The 20,849-nt window shown below is 50.5% G+C and overlaps 1 protein-coding gene and 1 long non-coding RNA gene across 2 annotated transcripts in view; one reads left to right on the forward strand and one right to left on the reverse strand.

Moving 5' to 3' along the window:
• The window catches only part of LOC149339463 (uncharacterized), a 61,800-nt gene that overhangs the window by 37,606 nt on the left and 3,345 nt on the right, over nucleotides 1-20,849 (forward strand). The window lies entirely within an intron of this gene.
• The window catches only part of LOC149339464 (uncharacterized), a 204,510-nt gene that overhangs the window by 28,149 nt on the left and 155,512 nt on the right, over nucleotides 1-20,849 (reverse strand). The window contains exon 3 of the long non-coding RNA XR_016283526.1: nucleotides 18,724-18,825. This is a non-coding gene — a long non-coding RNA (uncharacterized LOC149339464). The remainder of the gene's footprint in view (nucleotides 1-18,723; nucleotides 18,826-20,849) is intronic.

Below are 20,849 nucleotides of genomic sequence, written 5' to 3' on the forward strand. Positions count from 1 at the left end.
TTTTCTTTCTAACCTCTGTGCAGGGTTACTTTTATCAGGTAAAGTCACTGTGCGACTAAAACAGGACGAAAGAAGTAGACAGGCGCATGTACACACTACCTAATATGGGCCGTCTGGCTCAAGAAAGTGCCCTCTTACTTCTATCGGCAGTCTGCGTTTATTATACGGAGTTTCTTACGATGATCGCTGTAATAAACTGTGGGCCTACCCTGCGACGAAAACTTTGAGCGATCTCTTCCTCGTTAAAACTCTATCTTTCTTCATTCATTCCTTTTTCTTGCTGTCCCTTGTTAGCGCTGATTCTACGCGCGATTCTTCAAACGGTGAGCCATACTTTTTTTAACAGGTTGGCGTGTGGCGTTGAGGTGTAACGTGCAGCAGCCACGCATGGGGCTATGAGGGGCGCCGTAGTGAAGGCATTCCCTTTAATTTAGACCACCTGATTTTCTTTAACGTGCGCTGACATCGCACAGCGCACGGTCGTTCTTGCGTTTCACCGCCACAGAGATTCGGCCGCCGCGAGCGGGAATCGATCCCGCGACCTTGGTATCAGCAGCCGGACGACAAAGTAACTAACTGAGCCACTTCGGCAGGTCGCACTTTTTTTTTCTCAGTCTTCCATTTTAGTAAAGAAAACAAAGGGAGTCATTTCTCACTAACTTCGCAAAAGTCTTTATTCCGCTGAAGAAATTATAAGAGCAGATTAAAGGAGAACAGCTGAGCGAACGATATTGCGCGCTCGTCACCGTTCGTTTCTTCTCTTGCGCTCACAAAAGACTATCTTGCTGCAGCCAACTCGCGAATGGAGCTCCTTATCTAAAGAAGTATTTGGCAACGGAACTCTCATACTGGTCTAGTGAACGCAACACTTAGCGATAAGAAGTACGAGTTCTTGAAGCGTTTCATTTAATTTCGCTTTGCCCTTTATGTGGACTTTTTGAGCTGCTACGTCTAGCTACGCGTCGTTGTGATTTAACTTTGCAAACAAAACTGCTGCCATTACGGCCCTGGGCTGGCTTTCAAGGATCTGTTTAAATAATCAATAAATGGTTACAGGAGCGTACGTACGCGATGCGGCCTTTGAAATTTAAAAGCGGTGATTTTTATCTCCAGCTGAGAAGAACTATACAGATCTGTATTTTCTCGATGAGCCGGCGTGAACGGCAGTGGATGTTACTGTTGCTCAGTATTGGCTCCTCGCGGGCTGCAAGATAAAGTCAAGAACTTTTTCGATACAAGGTTAAAATGCTCGCCGCTTTGCCGCGGCTATCTACGAATTATAACGACGCACCTAAGCTCACCTTGGGGCGTTAGACCGTCGGAGCGCGCAGGAATGGGCAGTTGGTGAACGGCAAGCCGCGGCGGCAGCTACAAGCGGAACGCTGTAATAGGCCTCGACAACGCAAGATAAGCGATGCCAAAGTAGATATGTTCCTATTTTCTCCAACACAGGCCATATGATCTCCTACCGCCTTAGGCGGGTGTCGTTCTTGACATCGGCAAAGACGCGAGTTATAAAAGGAATGTTCAAGAAAACTTTGCGCAGAATAACACAAGACGAAAGCGAGAAACACGTACACACACACGAGCGCGTGTGTGTGTACGTGTTTCTCGCTTTCGTCTTGTGTTATTCTGCGCAAAGTTTTCTTGAATATGTCGTTACACCAACTGGCCCAACATTCTGCTCTACTAAAAAAGGAATGTGTAGCATGCGATCGTGTGACATCCATTTTTCGCGAAGCGCTGTCGCCGACAGCCAGCGAGAATGGGCGGTACCAGGCGCATGCGCGGAAAGAGCAGCCGGCCGTGCTCACTACGCATGTGCCTTGTGGGCCGACTCTCGCGGCTGCGCTTCGCGAAGCGCGGCGGTTACGCTGTAGCATGTTCCCTTTAACAATGGACCGTACTGTACCCCCAGCGGCAGACGTTGTGCGGTGATGAGTCAAAATGTGACTCATTATGTACTTTCAACGCGATAGCGTTAGAGGCACCGTTCTCCATAAAATCTGGTGTCGGCGTTGTCCGCGTTGTGAGCGAGAAATCGCGGGCACGGCTTTGGCAGGTGGTAGCATTGCCGGGACTGGGAGGCGGCCCTGCTCGGCTGTCAAGACCCAAAGAGCCAAAAGGCTTTGGTTCAACGGACGCGGGCGGCGTTGCTTGCCAATGGGGCACCGGAATAGGGGCTCCACCCAGTATTGTAAGGGGAAAGGGCCAATAGGGTCCTACCCCAATCACCTTTCTGTAAAAACTTAATTTCCCATAAATGTTTTTCACCACCACCATTGCCGGGCACAGATTGGTCGTAGGGTTGTGCGACTTCACGTGACATGGCCGATTTGGGAGGAGCTTCTTACTCGGGCTTCTCAAATCAGCTGGGAGGCTGAAGGGATTCGAACCCTCCAGCACCCTTGCATTCCGAGTCATACATGCTCCCTCTAGGCCACGCAGGCGCGGTCTAATGGTTAAGCGGTCGTAAGGCTTGGTTAAGCAGGCGCTGTCGCGTTCTACTCGTGAAGGCGCAGCTTAAGTGTCCCCTATTTTTTTTTTTTGCTCTTTTACTCTAGTTTAATTTGCATGCACGCCATCTCTTCAGTACGTATGCATTGACCCCATTTTTTTTTCTTTAACGCAGCTGTCTGTAGTCAAACCTCCGCGTTAAAGATATTGCGAAGGTAACGAACTTCGTTTGAGCCCAGTGCTTTGAGCACCCGCCTCGGCTGCGGGAGGTGGTTGCCCCCCCCCCCCGCGGGCAAAGCCTAGTTTCGAACGACTCCGCATTTTGCTAAAGCCAGACAAGCCCAACAGCCTTTCCTCATACGTGAGGACAAACCAGCCCTTCCTCAGGGAAGAACTCCCTCAGCGCCTACACACTGACGCCTGCACTGATCCGCTGGCAGCAGCAACAGCAGCAGTCATAAAAAAACTATAAAAAATACGAAATAATCAGCCCATTGAAGTAAAAGCAACGGCGCTTTCTAAGAAACGCAGGCTTGTAAATGTGCCTGCATGGTCTGCGTAGGGCCGCGGCATAACGTGAAATCAAGCACGACCAGTTTGAAGTCCGTTTTTAATTCATTTTTCCCGTAGGCATTGACTGAAGCGATCCCGTGTCCCCGTTATCGCCGTTACCGGGAAGTGAGCCTGGGGAGGGGAGGGCAGACGTGGGCGCTTCGACATCTTGTACCCGCCAAGAGTTATGTTTAGTATGTTACATTATAAACTCACTCCATCCTTCCAGAGGTAGCTACGCTGGGATCTGTTACTGTCATGCGCGCAATGTCACCAGTTTGCCGCAGCGCAACCCCAGCGTCACTGTGCCATCGGGTGCACCACAGGGCAGACACTTGCAGCCTTTGTTGGTTTACAATTTGTTACGCAATCTGCTGGCATTTCTGAAACCTCTGACTTGTCTGCCGAAAGGCATCTCCGGTTGTCAGTATTTGGTTTGAAATGTCTTCCTCGCTTTCGACGGTGCACAACACCACAGCTAGGGCTGCGCCATCTACCATTTCAAGCTCCGAGAGATAATAGTACAAGGTTGCATGCCAGTGCTGCCGGCACCCCTCCACGCTTTTGTTCAATTCCTTTTTACTCTCTCCCATCATTATCCTCGCGTGATTAGAATTGGGCACCGTTTGCAAAAGGCCACTGGTATAGGATAAACACTAGATTGGAAACGATGGGAATATTTTGCATTACCATAAACGCAAGCGTTCCGAACATGCCTGCTATGAGATTTCTGCATGTGCTGTTTGCATCACTGCAAATGATAATCGAAATCCTGGTGCTTAGGTTACCCGTAAGAGCAAAGTTACAAGTCCGCATATCGGCGTCTCCCCAGAGTATCAAAGGGCACTGTATACAGCGCTCTGAGCATTTACGAGCATAAACCCCGTTCCATTTTGCGGAATAAAGTTTTATACTACTACTACTACTACGAGCAAAGCACCAATTGGAAGAGACTGCTGCTTTCTAAGCAGAGTCATCTGTCAACTGTTTCGCGACGTAAAAGTCGACGTTCAGTGTTTCTTCTGGGACTGCTGTCACTTCAGCTCGCGGAGCCTACGCTCGGAACTCCCGACGCAGCTCGGTGAACTCCACGCCTCTCTGCAGTGTCAAGCAGTGCCTCTTTGCACCCGCGCTTATGCGCGACGAGAGGTGCACAGTGCAGGCACGCGTAGCGTACCAGCGGAGGAGCGCCACTCCGCATCTGTCTCTCTGTCATCCTTGGTTATCACAAACTAAAACCTTCGAAGACGGACACGCGAGGAGCGCTGCTCCCTGCAACGACGTGCTGACAGTCCTGAGAGGCCCATCGCGCGCGCGGCGTTCACTCGCCGGTGTTCTTCGCTTCGGCCTTTGAAAAAAAAAAATGCGCCGGCCTCGTAAAAATGTGCGTCAGCCCCCCTCCCCGCTCCACCTCCGTGCTCTTCTTCGCCGCTTCGTGATATGTCACATCCATCACGAGCGCGCGCGTCGGGCGCGCGCGTTCGTCTCCGCTGGTTTCACACTCGCTATCCTCTCGGGCTCCTCATCCCTCACGCCTTGTGCTGCCTTTTTGTCAAAGGACTGCCTCGAGCTCATCTCGGCGTTTCTGCGCAAACACCGGCTCCGCCTTCGGCGTGATGTAGAGCTTGTGTACTGCCCGCCTAGAACGTCGTGTAGTGTATGTCGCCGAGCCGTTCGCGCTTTTGTCCTGAGGCCACGACGAAGGCGCTGACTGCTCTCGTCGCTTCCGCGGTTGGGCGTGTATACGAATAGTAATGTCAGCAGAGGACAGGACAAAGACGCGGCTTTCGGCGGCGCGCCCGTTTCAGTAGTCCTCAAATCGCGCAGCTCTGCAGGCGCTCGAGCGGTATTGCGTATCGTTTCAAAGAAATAATATTACAGAGGGGTGAGAAGGGTGAGTACCAATAATCCCTGAAGAGAAAAAGTATATAACAACTGTATCTTACCTGACACCTATCGGGCAGAAACCTGGAGGCTAACAAAGAGGGTTCAGCTTAAGTTAAGGACAACGCAGCGAGCTATGGGGAGATAAATGATTGGTGTAATGTTAAGACACCGATGAGGGAACAAACGCGAGTTAATAACATCATAGTCAAAATCAACAGGAAGAAATGGGCTTGGGCAGGGCATAGTAATGCGAAGGCAAGATAACCGCTGGCCCTGAAAGGAAACTGAGTGGATTCCAAGAGAAGGCAAGCATAGCAGGAGGCGGCAGAATGTAAAGCGGGCGGACGAGATTAAGAAGTCTGGGGGGATATGGTGGCCGCAGCTGGCAAAAGACAGGGTTAATTGGAGAGACATGGAGAGGCCTTTGCCCTGCAGTGGGCGTAGTCAGGCTCATGATGATGATGATGATGGATATGTTCGTTGAGGTCGTTTTTTTGAGGTCGCCTAGGCATCCCGGTGAGAGAAATGAGCAACTTGCTAAAAATTGGCCCCTTAAACGCGCCCACAAGCTTCCATCACGGACGTGTATGGCCACGTATAGTTCTCGGCATTCTCTCAAGTTTTGTCGACGGGCCCTCAGTTCTTATATTCCTTGCTTTTTCTATAGCGCACAATTCCCATTGGCTAAAGGGAAGTGACGTCAATTCCGGTAAACGCATTGACAGCCTCTGATGCTATTCCACTGCCAACATATAAGATAATTAGGCGTACCTGTGAATTTTGTTTTTGATATTCAGCTTATTATTGTTGTTGTTGCGTAATGATAGTGCCTTACAGACGCTGTTTAAGGATGTTCAACAATATTTTACTTACTTTCGAACTTCTGGACCTCAGCTGCTTCGCGATTGGAGCCCTATAGCGGTCGCTGGAAATAAGGGACCTCTTGAACGGAGATTGATTTTTTGAAGCACTGACGTAGAGTCCAGCAGAAAGCATGCTCAGAGACTTATTAATGACGCTCGCGTTACGCAAGCACCAGGTTTGAGGGATTGCAGTGTTTCGTCATTCTGGTCTGGTTTACGTTAGAAAATGAACGTAATGACAAAGAGCGTGACGGCATGATTCGACACAGCCTACATCAAAGCATTAAGCAGGACAGACTGAGATAACAAAATTCTTCCAGCTCCGCATAGGAGCAAAAGGCACAGGAGACTGCCCGCACAGGTGTCGGCTGAAACGCACATGTGTTCAAAAAGCTTGTTATTGAGTCCTTATAAAAAAAATCGCTCGGTGGCCGCCCACTGCATATTCTTTCAGAGCTCGAAGAAAACCTCGCGAGGATTTTCTGCTACATGAACTGTACTTGAATGTTTATGCTTTGTAGAGGCAAACGAAGTGATTAATCAAATCGCGAAAGAAAAATAGATTTTGTTTTTCGAATGCCTGCAGCATGCCTGACTCTTAGCGCTTGCTCGAGCACTGTTCCAGCTGGCTTTGTACTGCGGAGTTCATTGCCTTCTGAGACGACAGCGGGGAACAATTCTACAGTGCGCTGGAACTAACAGATAAATATGCCGAGCGCCAACAGTGTATTATACAAACGAAAAGTCCTTGTTCTGCGCACTGCGTTTAACTTCTCTTCCTCTCTTTTAATTCTTTCTTTTCTTTTTTTTACTCTTTGCCATCGTCGGGTTTCTCCACTGCCTCCACACACTTTCCGCTTTCTGTTCTCTCGTCCCGCTGCTTAACGCTCTCGCAAATAGTAAGTCTTGCCACTTTTATGTCCTACTCAACTCTCCTGACATCATCCGCGGCTTCGTGTTTATCCACGTTTGTTACACCCACTTTTTCGAGGCACTGAGGACTCTTCAGGTTTTGGCTGCGTCATTTAGTACACGAATAAAGACACGTTGCCACATCACCATCGCCAAAGGCCCTCCGCGATCATGTTTTTACTGCTCCTCTCCGCTCTTTCCTTTTTTGCAGTCAGCTTCAAGGCTCGTATAGCGCGCTTTAGAATAGTGCAGCAGACGTCAAAAAGGAAAATTAAGCATCCAATTAAGCGTTTCAGGCTATCATGAGCTGGTCGAGTACGTTCTATCCGGGACAAAATTCTCCAGGACCAGTAACTGGCTCCCTTGGCCTATAGGTGCGAAGGGCGCCATTGTTCGGCTGATTTCGCTAGCGCGCATTAGAGAAACGGAGTGCACCGTTCACCTTCACAACTTTCGTTTAGAACCTCCGAACGATTACAAAGCTATGCGCTTTGGTTGGCGCTCGCGTGTTCTGGGAAATCTTGTCCCCGATAGCACATCTTACTTCATTCTAAGACAAAAGTGAACAAAATGCAACCATCTGCAGCAATTAGTTCTCGCCACGAAACGGTCATTCCGTGCGAAGGCTAACTGTGAGTGATGTTTCTTCGTAATTAGCCTCAAAGAGAGCAGTGGTCGCTCTTATAAGGACTAATGGCTGTACTAACGCAAATAACTTGCCACTGTAGCACTTCTTTCCGGTTTAGTTTTGCATGAGCGGCTGTGTGGCCGCACATTCGTGCGAGTGTTGTCTCTGGAAGCTCTAGCAGTTGCTGCCAGGTGTCGCTTCGTTTGCAGAGCAGTGTGGCGCTCGAGTGCTCCACACAAGATTGACGCCGACTGTACATGTCAGAGCCGCAAACCCTGGACACTCCTTCTCGTTCATCCCCCGTGGCCTCCCACTCGATCCTGAACAAGTGAACAACCCACGCACACCATAGCCAGGAACGCCGTAGAACCGGGAGGGAGGTTCCATCTGCTTTCCTCTGTTTGGTCAATAAGAGTCCGCTCACGTACACACTTTCTCGCGCAGTTCTCTCCTCATTGTCTGAAGGCAGCGAAGCGGTGCACGCGAGCTTAATGACCTCTCGCGCGGACCCCCATTGTCCGGAGTTGGCGTGAAACGTCTCCGACCGGCGCCGCTAGGACCTGGTAGAGCCAGCCATGCGGTTCCCTCGTCCAGGGTGAGGAGGGCCGCCAGCGCAGGGGCAACCAGGGCAACTCTCTCTAAGCCCTTGCCTCACGGGGCGTAGCTGGGCACGAGTCTTTCCGCCTCCCACTTTCTACCATTCATTCCTCACCTCTCTCTCTCTTCTTCTCTCTTCTTTCTTTCTTTCTTCCCTTCGCCCACTGCACGTTAGGGCGGCCGCCGTCATCCGACTTTGCGGTGAAGGCGCGCCGTCGGCTCCCCGTCTTCGGGCATACCGCGGCCCGCCGTGGCCCATTAGCCACCTTCGTTGCCGGCGCGGTGGCGGTAGCAGCGGCGCCCGCCGCTATTACAATGTTGCAAGGTCTGGCCGACAGCAGTAGTGAGCCGGCGAGGCTCATTACGCGATCGTAATTTATCCTTTACGGCCTCGCCGGTCTTTTGGAAACTGTCTCGCGCGCCCCTGCGACAGCAAGTGTGTGGACTGCCGAGCCGCGTGTGTTTTCTTTTTTTTTTTCTTTCATCTCGCGTGACTGGCGCGAACAGGTTTATAACAGTGCGCGCGCATTCGCGATAGCGGGCTGATCGCCGGTGCATGCTTGATGGTCCTTGGGGCAGGGCGCCTGCGGCCACAAACGAGCGATCCCGCCTTGGGAGCGCCTGTTTATTGCTAGAGCAAGTCAGCGCCCTGCAGTTCAGGGCCCGCGTTTTTTGGCAGCCTAGCTTTACAGGAAACGCGGCCCCGTATTAGAAGCACGGTGACGTCTTTCTCCATGCTGTGTTGCTATCCGTGAGAGACATGAGAGCGAAAAACGGGGACACGGACGAGAAAGGGAACAAGACGAGCGCTGCACTTCCAACAGGATTTATTCAGGGAAGAACGTTTAAATACCCTTTGGATCGCAGACAATCACCTCTCACAGATACGCATCAAGAAACAGCATTTCACTGTGGCGAAGAACAACTGACGTGTCACTAATGCAACTATCACCTCGCTTCTTGATATAGAAGGCTTCCACAAGCTCACGTTCTGTCCAATCTCGGCTTTTCAATAGCACTTTGCAATCAGATAGTCGAGGCTTGCAGGCTACACGCTTCTCTTTCGAGCAGGCTTGGAAGTGGTCTGGAAGATGTCGTCTCTTGATTAATGAATTCTTGTGTTCAAGCAGGCGCTCATTCAGACAACGTCCGGTTTGTCCAACGTACACCTTGCCGCATGTAAGCGGGAACTCGTAGACTACTGCTTTCTTGTAGCGAACATGTGGCATTCGGTGTCTGATGGTGCACTCTTGTACTTTTTTTCTTCCAATGCTTGAACACATTGTGTTGCTATCGCTGGATCATTTTGTGGCTGCTGAAAAACGGCCCCGATTCTTCTGGAACCTAACTTGCTGTAGTCGGACACAACTCAAGAACGCAGCGGCGAGTGTCCCTCAAAGGAGGACCTCCAGCAAATAGCGGCGACACGTTCTCATGATGTCGAGGTGAATCCCCTAGCGTAAAATCGCAGATGGCTAGCAGGTGCCTCCGTGAAATGGGATTAATTGCGACGTCATGACAATCGGTCGTCGACGGCATTGGCTGGAGGTCCACATCTGAGAGATATTTGCCGCTTCATTCTTGAGTTGTATCTGACTATTATAATGTGTCCAGGACTGTGTTTAGCGGCGAAGCTTTCATATCTTTCCTACGCAGTCGAACGCTTTCAGTGCATTTTCATTGACTCCACTGTGTTTACAGGGAGACAGAGCGAATTTGTGATATTCAGAGGAAGAGTAAACTGTGGAACGACAAAAAGAAGCTGAAAAAAATGGAACCATCATTTCTGTTCAGTTCGAAATTATGACTGCTTAGCACAAAAATTTCGGAGAAGAGAGAAAAAAATCGTGCAAACAAGGAGAGAGAAGTGTTTGTAATAATGCTAAAGACATTAGGCCAACAGCAGTTCGACGAGGTGTGGTAAACTGCCGAAGTTTCGATCAACAATACCTTCGCCCGGTCAGCGTACACTAAATAGCATACTCCCAAGATCAGTACCTATCCCGCTGTTTAATTCTTCGTCCTTGAGGTTTCGTGTTGGCTTCGCAATTTAGATTGAGTACAACATTCAGAACGTGAAAACGAATTATAAAAATTGGCAGTGGTTTAGCTCTGGTTAAACCTGGAGGATTGCGAAAGCAACGAGGAGAGAGAGAGAGAGGCGATGGAGAGCGCGCGGCAGCGGCGGCGGCGGCCCCGGCACGCTAGCTATGCGCCGCTACTGCGCATGCGCAACTGGCGAGCGCGGCGTCGGCACCTCCGAGTCACCTGCGCCGCGACCGCGGCGGCGCGCCAGCTGTGCGCCGTGTGACGTCACTGCTCCTCGCGCATGCGCAGTATGGCCTTGCCTCAGCTCCGCGAAATGGCTCGGCGACTCGTGTAGTGTTGCTTTCGCAACAAAACAAAAGAAAAAAAAACGCTTAGAAGAGTGTGGGAAGGGAAATTAACTGGGAGCACTAGAGTATGAGGACTAGACTTTCTTGATCTGAAGTCGGAAAACAAAGTCGTACTTAGTCCAACAGTAGACACGGCTTAGCAAAAAATTAACGACCGTAAGCTGAAAACACAGACGTTGCGGAACGTCTGTGCGGCTGCTGATGTTATTGCTGAAGGGCTATCTTCTGAGCGTTGTCACGCACTAATTGTGAAGCACCCCGCCAAGTATCCGCCGAGTCGCCCTTTAATGTGTTTCTGGAGGGAATACGAATGTGCGGTCATTCTTTTTAGTCTTTCGCATTTGCCTTCTGGACACCTGCAGCTACCTGCCAGCAATGAGGGGTGTTGCATTAAATAAGCGATCAGTCTAGATAAGCTACCATCGCGTCAGTGCCTTCGTTTAGGCACGTCGCTTTCCCCGTTTTTGTTCTCGCTACAGCCATCTCTGAGAATAACCGCGCCGCGGTGGCTCAGTGGTTACGGCGCTCGGCTGCTGACCCGAAAGACGCGGGTTCGATCCCGGTCACGGCGGCCGAATTTCCATGAAGGCGAAATTCTAGAGGCCCGTGTGCTGTGTGATGTCAGTGCACGTTAAAGAACCGCAGGTGGTCGAAATTTCCGGAGCCCTTCACTACGGCGTCCCTCATAACCTGAGTTGCTTCGGAACGTTAAACCCAAATAAACCAAACCAAACCAAACCATCTCTGAGAATAGTTGGTTTTTCTAATGGCCTACACTAACGAGTCATATTAGGCGCCTCGCATGCAGGGAAGAATATCCTCCTTTTCTTGTACGCTACAGCTCCTAAAATTCCTTCACGCGAGCTCGGATGTAACGCCCTGAACCCCGCTGCAAAGCAAATGACAGTTCAAGAAGCCAGCCTCGGACACCACCTACTTCGCCGCCTTGCAGGAAAGAACGCGCTGCAACCAGGCAGCAGCTCGACTGACAACCTTATTCTATTACCCCTGTTCTCTTTAAAGAAAACTGAATGGCAGCCTTTGTTTGCATCGCCGTTCCTTCGCTCCCCCGTTCTCCCTGCCACATCCAACGCCGGTGAAAATAAGCCACAGGAAACCCTGTGTATCAAGAGAGTAGGGCAACTCGCGCCGCCAGGCTCGCCGCCGTCGCGTCGGTGTTTCTATTTTCCGCGTCATTCCAGCGCGCGGCTAGACCCGATTTGCTAGCCGCGCACACAAACGCGCAGCCCGACTTGAGCGACCTCGTGCGTCCGACCTTCGGCCCGACGCCAGCCTATCAATGTCGTGCTCCGCTGGAGACGCCCGCCGGAGAAATGTAGTGCAGCGAAGAATAAACGGCAGATACGCGAACGCGCTCTGGAGGCGGGGACAAGCAAGGCTGTACGCTTGGATCCAATGTTGAGAGAAGGCGGCCTCTGTTGCTTCCCGTAATGCACGACCGACTTCCTCAACTCGTACTGCCTTACTTGCTGAATGCTATGTACCGTGCAAAAAAGGCGGCGCTATAGGGCGGAGCAGTAGATAACTTTCCTCTCTACAGAGTTATATAGGTCCTCGTACAGCTGCAAAAAGCTCGGCCTCACTCTCTGTCTCTGTCTCTCTCTCTCTCTCTCTCTATCCTTTCATTTTTTAGCAGCTCGGTTGATTGTCCTTTGGGCTTTTTGTTTTTAAAGGGCCATATCTCTGGAAACGGTAGCTGCGAGTGCTGCTTACTCTGGACATGTTTACGGGAGTACGCTTCGCTTATAGGAACCGTGGTTAATCCGCTTTATTTCGTCGCGTGGGTTGTGAGGAAGCGAGCGCGCTAGTTGCCTGCCACGTACGGTTGACCGAGGCCAATGAGTAGAGACCGCGAGGTCAGGAGGTCTAATGGCCGGGATGACCGAGATGAAGCAGCTGTTTATCCTTTCACGAAGAAACAGCGGCCTTTTCGTGTGCTAAGCGTCTCAAGCTTACGTTACCGCTAAACATATCTTGCACTATCTGGTCTTTTTTTCATTTTTTTTTTCTTTCCGACTACGTGCCCTCAATGCTGACTGGGTAGCTTCAAGAGTAGCGTCCTGTTTACGTACACAACTGAACAGTAGCGGCCTTTGTTTCCTGAATCATCCGTACTCCTTGTGACCCGATTTCTCGCGCTTCGACCTTTCGGTTATAGCGCCCCTTTAAACTGGCTGGTCGGCTCTGAAGAGAAGGCAGTTTTAGCGACGAAAGGGCAACGTATTTTCTTTTCCTCTAACTTTCTTCAGTATTTATGGCCCGTTTCCTTTGGCTTGGTCCTTGTGTACTCCGATTCATACCCGGGTATTTATTGGTTTCGGTGACCTTCGTATTTGCTTTTGTTTCGTTTGTATATTTGCTTCGTGATTTGTTTCCTTTAGCCGCTTCCTACCGCTATGAGAAAAAGCATATAACGTTTACTGGTCAAACTCAAACAAAAGCAGTTGACCTTTCGGCTTCCATCCTGAACCCTTCTTCACAGCAAAGCTTCTTGGCAAAGGCGGCTTATATGTCCTTCATAATTTGTCCCAGTGCGGTAGGCTCTCCACCACTCCACAAACAGTTAGAAGTGCCTTAGTAGCAGCCCTCTCGAACTCTGCGTTACTGGTTTTGCGGTGACGGTTTTGACGAAATCTTTAACAAATCGTATCAGACATAAATCCTCTTGCGCAAATAAGACACTTCTTTAAATAAGTCCCCTCCGCGGCGGCTCAGTAGCGCGTTCTATCGCGACAGCACGGCCTCATTGCTATGGGGGCGAACTAAGAAAACTCCTGGGTTGTTCAATGTTAGCGCACGTTGAAGAACTCCTGTCCAAATTAATCCCGAGCTCTCCACAACGGCTTACCTCATAGCCTATGTGTCGCTTCGGGAAGTTAAATCCCGCTATTTGTCTACACTGTAAATAAAAACAAGCAACAGCGTGATGTGGGAACAGGGATGGTGGGAAAAGATCAGAGATACATTTTCTTGATTATCCTTTGCTGTCCTCTTAAGTAAGGACGGTGTCAAGCGCCACGCACTGGCTTAATCTAGGCTAGGGAATCGTGCTTGTCGACTGCTGAGAACTGCCCCGAGCCAATGTTTACTCCTCAACAACTCTTCCACGCAAAGCGGCTGCGGATGGGGCCAATGCGCACTTCTCCATTGGGCATCTTAGCATCTCCTGGTAGTTATGCTTCGTGATCACGAGCCATCATGCGTTCTGTGCTTTCCTGTCGCGTGATATCACTTCATAACCACCGCTGTGACCGCTCCGGCGTTTATTTCCTCTTTTTTTTTCATCCTCGCCGCTCAAAGATTCCTTTTCGCGTCCGTAGTTTTTTAGAACGCCATCTTTATATCGCGCGTGTTCGTCTGGCTGTTTCCTTCACAGCAATCCGAGTGTGACGCCGCCGCGTGGCCTGAATTTTCTTTTTCTCTTTTTTGTTTTTCAATATGACTTCTTCGACGCCTTCGCTACACTGTAGTGGGCACGCACTGACACGCTCGGCATGAGAGGCAAATGCCGTGAACAGGTCAGCAATCGGCGTGTATACCCAGCTTTTCGCAGCCTGTTTCGCGGTAGGCGTGAAAAAGAAAGAAAATTCGAACTTAGTATAGGGGCTCTGCTTTGTCGGGTCTCACGCAATCCGTTAGGCGCGTCACGCACAGGTCCTGCGCAACCTCCGTGCGTGCGGATTTCGATCCCGAGGAAGCTGTCAGAGGAAACGGAGGGCAGTGCAGAAGCGGAGCATCAGTTATTTGGATTCGACGCAGCCGCCCCTTTTTGGCGCTTCTTTCGGCGCTCCCGTTTGGTATGTCGTGAGGCCCCGTTCGTAGAGACGGAAAAAAAGATGTAAAACGAAGTGCTGACGTAAGATGCCTTCTTGCGTGTCGCGAACAGCCGGCCGGAGGGAGTGCGGCGTCAGTGTCGCGCATAATTCAGAAGGCAAACCCGTTGGTGTCAGGACCAGAGGCAGCAGTAAGTGAAAGGCAGTCTTTTAAGCCAGGCGTCTCAATACGGCCTCGTGTTCCTGTACTGCGCGGAGTCTTTACCTTACAGATTTCAATTTTTGTTTCTAACTGGCTTGCGATTCTTACGTTAGTATTTTTTTTACGTTACTGAGGCTCCAGTGCCGGCGGATTTGCTTCAGACATTTCGCCCTATGGAGTTGCAAGACATTCTAAGCAGCTCCTCAAGCCTCAGTACGATAGGCTGAAATATGCAGAACATCAGCGGACGATAATTGCATTTGAGAGGTGATGGATAACTGACGACAAAATGGCAACGTAATCCTACTATCTGACTGCGTTTAACTGAAATGATATGAGGGTGGATTTTGCCGTATAACATGCACACACAGGAATTGGCGCTGCAACTCCTCCCCCCCCCCCCCCCTCCCTCCCACCCCCACCCTTCTCAGCATTCCTTTTTTCTCCACTATCGCGCTTCCCTCAGAGCGAATATATTTAAGCTTTCGCTGATAGATTCACTGTGTCATAGGAAAGCAGAACATCCCAGAAGACCCGGGATTTCCACGTGCTGTACATATCCGGTGCTACTCTTTATACGAACATCACATATTGCGACAATGACGACACAATTCGCGTGCGCCTCTCCGCTGGATTAACTACTTGTTTCACGCTGACAGCGCTCTAAGAAAAGCAGTCTTATTTGCACCTGTAGAGACAAAGGATAAAGCAGAGGATTTCAATGTCCGAGACAAGTTGCCAGAAAGCCATACGGAAACGCGTGCAAATTTCAGCGACTCTTCACCTGATCTCTCAAATGCCTCTTGCACTCAGTACCGCCTTATTCGTGACTATTTAGCAGCCAGGGTATCTATCCGCGCTTCCTCGGCTCTCCTTTGTCCCGAGTGGCTTTGATGACACCCCCCCCTTGCCGCCTCACCCCTCGCCTCCGCCAGAGGCGCGCTCCCGAGCACGATCTGCAACGCTCCGCGGCGCCCGTCACGCCCTGCGAGAGGTCATTAATTACCATAATGACAGGCGCGTTGCACAATGCATGAAGCCTACGCGGCGCTCGCGCTCTCTGGCGTGCGTGCGTGCGTGCGTGCGTGCGTGCGTGCGTGCGTGCGCGCAAACGCAGGCCAGCTGCCAGCGGCGTGCGCTAACTTGTTGCTGGGAGTGGCTGAAAAACATTACACTGTCGCTTTCTTCGACGCGGCACGGCCATTGCGGGAGAGCCGCCTCTCGGGCCGATTGAATGGCGCGCGTGCGCCTTTGAGATCTGCGGAGTGGACGCCGGAGTACGGCCTTACAGCCATGGGTTACGGTGTGCGACTCTGTAGGGGGGAAAGGGTCGGAGATAAACAGGCGTGATGTTCTTCAGAGCATTCTGTGAGCCTCCGTTTCTTTTTTTTTGAACGGCAATGACGGGGCTAACGCCCTTGGCAGCAAGCACTATGCTTGGTGTTTCTGCTCACAGGCGTCACTTGTGGTTGCTAATTAAGGCTTAATCAGGTTCGAGTTCGTGTTTCCGGCTTTGTGAACACCTTGAGGACCTTGTGAACACCTTGGTGACTGCAGAGTCATACTCTGCAGTCACCAAGTGCGAGCCTATAAAGATCCTGCATAATCCGCTACATGCACGCGCCATTGGTAAACAGAATACAGATCAATTGCTGTCGGCCAGAAATTTCGACAACGACGGACTTGTCGGTTACAGGCGCTTGTCGATCGCCGCAAATGGATATGATAAAATAATAAAGTCACAAAACAATGTTTTTCTACTCGCCGAGTCCTGTCTTCACGTATTCTTTTTTTCTTTTTCGCACCTTCCTCCACAGCTCAACCGTGCTCACCGTAGTACTGCGGCGAATAGAGCGACTGTCAGCGGCGGTCGTGCGGCTTTTAGCTGTCGCCTCCATCCAGCCCCTCGCTCGAGGCAGTTTCTCTGCCCGAGCGTGACCCGACGCACATATACGACACGGCGTGAGCCAACAACATCCGCTCCCACCCCTCTAACATCCCTCTTTTCTCTGCTACATTTTTTTTTTTTCATTTTTTTTTCTCTCTCTCTTGAATGTGCACGTAGTCGCCGGTTCGCGTGTCAGGGCAGTGAACGGGCGAAGTTTCTCTTGTAATAGTATGCCATATTCGCCTCTTGTGTTTGACACCTCTTTTTTTCCCCCACACTCTGTTCTTACCGCCATTTCTCTTCCGTTCTGGCGGAACCATTCCTTCCTTCCTCCATTCCCTCCTCCTCTCGGCGCCTCTGCGGCAACGCCTGACAGGCAATACCACGAGCGCACCGCCGTCGCACAAATGCAAAGCGTTCTGGTCACGCACTTACACGCAGCGGCCCCTATAACGCCGCGTCGGCTGCGGCGACACTCTCAGCCCTGGGCGGCTCAGTCAACAAGAAACAGGCGCGCAGCGCTTTCAGCTCGCTCCTTTTGTTACTCCCGGCGCGTCGGCTCCTCCCCAAAGTTGAATGCCCCGGCAGAAACTTTATATCCTCTCTCGAGCGCCTTATATCTCGCCTCCCGACTTTTTTCGCTTTCTTTTTCTTTCTTCCTCTCTCTCTCTCTCTCCCTTCAATCGCTCGCCGACCCCGTTTCTTTCTTTCTTCGCTTCGCTCTTCAGTCTGCGCCGGCAAGCAGGCCTGCGTGTACGTTCGTAGGGAGGTGTGCGTATGAATATGCGGTGCCCGATGCTCGCTACCCCGCTGACATCTTTTCTCGGCCCTTCGGACTAGCAGCGGTGCCTGCTCAAGTGAACCCGCGGTGTGTCCCAGATATGTCACAAAGATTCTCGTCCTGTACAATCCCTGCGCTTCCTTCGTGGAAGAGGGGAGGGGGCGCTAGAAACAAAACAACACGAACAAGAAAGCAAGCAAAACAAACGAATCTAAAGTAACCCGCGGCGCGACAATAACTTCATCGAGCGGCCAGCGTTTAGAACAGGCTTTCGTCTTTGACGGGCCGCCACTACGGGGATGTTCCGCCTGGGACCCCACGCACTTGATGCTGCCCCCTTTACAACGTAGAAGCTTAGCGCGGCGGCCGGAGCCATTTTTAAATGGTCGCGTTTATAGCCGCCCGCCCTGTATACGGTCAGGATGAGTGGCGTGTCCAATTCATACACGGCGCCGAAGAAGCGCTGGCGCCTTTTTTACGCCGTGTATCGCGCTGAGAAGTGAAGTCACTCGCGAATAGTGGTGTTCCTTTGTAAACATTCAGGTCTTGCGGTTTGCCTCGCATAAAAAAAAAAATGTTATTGTTGCGTGCGATGGAGCTTCGCTGCATGTGCATTAACCGGAACCTATACTACACACGCGCTCATTATTACCTGCAGCGCTCACTATGTGGTCGGGGTTAACTTCGCGAACCAGTGCTATGTGGAACTGTATTGCTGCAAAGTTACGCATTTAGTTGGAAATCTAAATACAGTCTAGCCCGTTTATAACGAAGCCACTTATAGCGAAATAGCGGTTATAACGAAGGGATTTCAATTTCCCATTCCCATTTTTGCATTTTCAATACATTTTGGGTCCGGTTTTAACGAAGTGAATAAGAGCGCGTCAGCGGATATAACGAAGAGATTTAATACCAACCGAAAAATAATCTGCCAATCAACACATTTTTGCGTCCTTGAGGCGATTTTTTCCGCGAAAATAAGAGCAAAATCGGCTGACGGCGTCCTTTCGTGGCGTCGTCTGCTCTCCTGCGGAGCGAAAGGTTGCTTCACTGCATCGCATGGCACGCCGGTCTCGTGTTGCGCCGTCCTTGAACGGCGTCACGGCGTAGAGCGGTAGAGCACGCCGCGCAGGGGAAAAATGTAAAAAAGAACAGAGACGATTTTTTTTTTCGATGACGTCGCAGAGAGCGGCCGTCCTGGCCAATCTCGGTTCTCTATTTCTCCCAGGCAGTCGGCGCCACGGCTGGACTGCAGTCTGCAGGAGGTGTGCCAGCGCGCGCTTTGTTTTATGTCGGTGCTGCGGTGCGCAAGGCAGGGAGAAAGCGCGGCAGCATTGTGCATGTTGGAAGCGTGGCTCATTTTTATCGTTATCGCGTTATCGCGGAGTTCGACCAGATCTTTGGTTCGCAGTTGGATGGTATGGAAGCCGAAATTCTGAAGTCCGCACTCGCGAAACGTGTTCAGGGGACGCTGGACGACTTCTTTCAGCGGCAATAAAGCGGTATGCCGATGTTTGCATTTTTTTTTCGTAGTCCACATATAACGAAATAGCGGATATAGCGAAGTGATTTCCGATTCCCGCCGACTTCGTTATAACCGGGCTAGACTGTAGCAGTCTTCCCTTCGGTACCACCAGTTCTGTTTTTTCAGTGCAGTTGATCTCAGCGCCTTCATTTTCCCTAAGGCGACAGCATACGGTCACCGCTGGCGTATTGCAGGTCATGTCGAACGCGACTGCTTGTAGCTTCGAAAATTATTAACTTACCGTTAACGTGCGGCGCCTATATTACTATCGCCGCTGAAGGCGACAAATGGGCTTGCGCTTCGAAGATGATCTTTCGCTTTTGTTGCCAGGCGCCCAGCACATCTGCAAAGAAAGAAGAAAGGGAGGCGGGGGGGGGGGGGGGGGGATTATTGAATCCTCTTACTAACCCATGTTCTCACTAACCTCCTCACGAACAAAACGGTCAAGCAGTAATAGATAGGAAGAAGCATAACAGTAATGTTATGCTAACACTATGTATAGAGGTCGCATGCCACTTCGCACAAAAGAGGCAATTACTTCGCTTTCGAAGGCTAGAACGCGGTATTTCCCGCGCTCAGACGTCATTCGCGGCGGTTCCTGGCGTAATGTCGAAGCCTAACGAATTCATTACAGCGTATGCAGATGTACGCGACTCTTTCGGCTACTCTCGTGTGTGTGTAACTTAACCACTTCACCGCGTTGTTCAAGATGTGTCGGCGCATCACTCCTTTGAACATCAGTTTACTCTGACGTCCCCGCACATTTTATGAAACTGTTCAAATCAGTAACTAATTGGTCACCGCGCGGTTCGTCGGGTACACCCGCAGGCTATGCTTAACTGGGGAGGACAGCTAATCACATTAGGGCACGTCTGGCTGAGTTGGCCACATGGGCTCTTATGTGTATGCGCTTTCAAGTGCCACAGGCAATCTGCGTTTCTGCGCAGTCTTTTACCTTTGTGCGCACTTACACTAGTTACATGTTCTTCCTAGGCCCGGTCTTTATGGATACTTTTGGCGACGACGTTGTCCTGGTTCAACAACGTCTGGTCTCGTTAACGCCTGCTCCTATACGCTAGTATAGCGCCCTGCCTTTCTGCTTTGTGTGCCAAATTCAATATTGGTTAACAAAAACGATTCCCAACTATGTGTACATGGTGTGCACTAACTGAACGCGCGTGTAACGTCGTATTTGTGCCCTCGCTTTTTGCTTTTCCATTCGTTGCGCTTGTTTTGTTAGCAGTTCATTAGCAGCTCCCTCGGGAGCATTTATCTTATTCGTGTTGACAAACTCGTGCATTGAGTGCTTAGGTACACATCTCCGTGGTGACCCTAATTACAGCGAATTGCTTTGTGCCGACAGCCAGCGCACACCAAGCTGAGTGAGCAGTGGTAAAGTGTCGCACAGATTGGCCTGGTCCCCTGGTTTGATGGAATAGCTACTTTTCGTCGTTCTCAATGTGGCTAAAGCCTCTGACGGAAACTTGGATAATTCTGCTGGCGAATGCTTTGAACCAAAGCATTCAAGTCTCTCTCCTTTATTTACTCTTGTCACGTTTACCGTCTCAGTGGTGCGTGACTTCATTTTCCGCTCGATGCGTGTCTTTCGCTGCAAAGATGTGAAACATTCCACTTTTCTTTTCTTTTTTCTTGTGTGGCGCATGCCTCTCTTACGCTCTGGAACAAGAGAGCATAGAGCACGCTATGCCCTCTTACTACGTTACTATGTGGCTACTGTCAGGTCCAACGCGCACCTGAATCAGCTTCTTCTGCCGTTAGTATAGAAACTAACAGCAAATATGCTGAAGTTAGTAGCTACATACGTTAAAAGGCGAGCTGTCACTGAATAAATTACGTAACGAAGCGCTGCTGTGCAACTTAGTAGTAAATACAGTGCTTAAGACTGACTTGGTAACTTTGTTTTTAGCTACATTATACTGTACTGGAGGTCTTATAGGCACTAGTAGCGTCGAAACAAATGTTAACATCTAAAGGAAAACATTCTAGTTCAGAAAGACAACACTAGCGCAGTAAGTTTTTACTTCCATGGCGCGAAGACTGGTGTTTGACATTTTCAATGGCCATCACCTGTATTTCCTCTCCAGGGGCTAATTATCCTATTTACTATGTATTTTTGTGTCGCGCTTCACGCTTCATTAGACGCAATTTAATGTAACGAAGCGCGAAACAACGAGGAAAGATAAGCCCAGATGCTACGCAAAGGTTCGTCTGAGAGCCTAGGCAGAACTTGTGAGACTAGCCAAATTGACCAGGTGTCAGCATGCGGAAAGGTGGCAGCAGCATTGCTTAGCGCGACAGAGAGTAGATTGAGGTCAAAGATGACTACCTCCCACGCACCTCTCATAT

This window comes from Amblyomma mixtum, chromosome 6 (assembly GCF_055824585.1).
Source record: "Amblyomma mixtum isolate Tamu chromosome 6, ASM5582458v1, whole genome shotgun sequence".
Classification (NCBI taxonomy): Eukaryota; Metazoa; Arthropoda; class Arachnida; order Ixodida; family Ixodidae; genus Amblyomma; species Amblyomma mixtum.